Raw genomic sequence first — 1,927 nt, forward strand, 5'->3', positions numbered from 1 at the left:
ACCAATCGTATCGAGGGCCTGTGCCCGCCCTGGCCAATGGCCACATCAAGTCCCGCCCTACCTCATCACGCAGCTGCCGCCTTCACCCTCCACACCGCTCATTGGTCGAGTGAGCAGACGCCCTCTGAGATTTTAGCCTATCGGGTGCCCGAAGACAAGACAGTACCTGGAGGGAGGAGGTGCCGGCGCAAGAGAGCAGATACAGCCAATGGGAAATCACAGCGCGTCCCTGCGGCAACCAATGGGAAAGCAGCACAAGGGGGCTGCTGACTATGATTCCGGGGGCCGGAAGTGGGAGCGGCCTGTCGCCTACTGGTAGCGCAATTGAAGGCGGGGCATCGTTAGGGGCAGAGGTCTTGAGGCCACTTTCGGTGACGGCCAAACCCGTGGGGTAGTTCTCTAGTAGATCCCGGTGGCGCTTCAGTCCAACTCAGTGGAGTTCTGTTTCGCTGCGGTCATCATGAAATTCCAAAACAAAGAATTGTAGAAAAACCCCACAGACTAGGAAAGAGGGGAAAGGCTGGGCCTGAAACTCCTTCTGAACCTCCAATAGGCGGCGCAGGGGTTTCCTCTTTCCTCCAATTTTCTTTTTTTTTTTTTTTTTTTTTGATCGACAAATGATCCTGCTGTCCTTCAAGACCTGCATTGTCTCCAGTCCCATATAAAGCTCTTTCATAGGAGCAGGGTGGGGCGGATACCATCTGAGACAGCCACTAGCTGGCTGCGGCCTCCTGGGTCTGTGTAAAGGGCGGGCAGGGTCCTTAAGACACCTCCAGAATCCAGAGCGGGCCACAGAAGGACGGAGGGTGGCCGCCGGAGGTCGCCGTGGCCCCGCGACACCAGGAACCAGAACGCTGGATTCGAATTCTCTCAACAGCTGAAATAAGGTCTGAACGCTACACCAGGGCCCCACTGCTGGCGTCTTCACGCCTTTATGGTACAAGTAGCAAGTTCCAGGAAAACAGGAACCATGCCAGTGTTCACTACTTTAATTCCAGAGTTTAGAATAGTGAGCAACGTTAGCAGATGGGTTTTGTTCAATGCTCTATCATAAGTGTCCTAGGGTTTTAGAGCTTAGTACTGTATATCCCTTTACCAAGATCAGGAGAAATAGGAAGTCAGGAGGCTGTACATAATTTTTCCCCAGAAGCCTAGTGTCACACCCAATACTGTTACCAAATTAAAAGGTACCATATGAAGGAAAGGTGTAGAGAGGCAGATAATAGAGGCAGGTTATTATAGCCAATAAGATAAAGAGGCTAAGCAGACCAAGCATTGTTGTTGGAAGGGGAACCCTCCCCCCACCCTCTTAATAAAGGCCAGAAACCAATAACCCACACCATCAGACTCTTAAACTGGGTCCTGGGATCTTTGTCTCCTGAGGTGGTAGCAATAAATAGGGCTGGGCACAGTGGTTCACACTTGCAATTCTAACTGCTCAGGAAGTGTTTTCAAACTCAATAGTTTTGATGCCAGCCCAGGCAAAAAGTTAATGACATTCCATCTCAAGAAAAAGCTGAGCATGGTGACAGACCTATTACACCCAAGAAAATGTAAAATAGGAAGATCATAATCCAGGTCACCTGAGGTAAGAAAAGTGAAATCCTACTGGATTGACTCAAATGGTAGAGTCCCTGTCTAGCAAGTACAAGACCCTGAGTTCAAACCCTAGTGTACTTGCCAAAATAAAATATACAGGGGCTGGGAAGGTGGCTCAGTGGTAAAGCGCTTGCCTTGCATGCCTGAGGCCCTGGGTTCAATTCCTCAGCACCACATAAGCAAAAAGAAAAAAAGCCGGAAGTGGCGCTGTGGCCTTGAGCTGAAGAGCTGAGGGACAGCGCCCAGGCCCAGAGTTCAGGCCCCACGACCGGACCCCCCCCCAAAATAAATAAATAAATAAATAAAAATACAGACAGGGACACAAGAA

Source organism: Dipodomys merriami, unplaced genomic scaffold (assembly GCF_024711535.1).
Source record: "Dipodomys merriami isolate MVZ:Mamm:240054 unplaced genomic scaffold, mDipMer1.0.p SCAF_19, whole genome shotgun sequence".
Classification (NCBI taxonomy): domain Eukaryota; kingdom Metazoa; phylum Chordata; class Mammalia; order Rodentia; family Heteromyidae; genus Dipodomys; species Dipodomys merriami.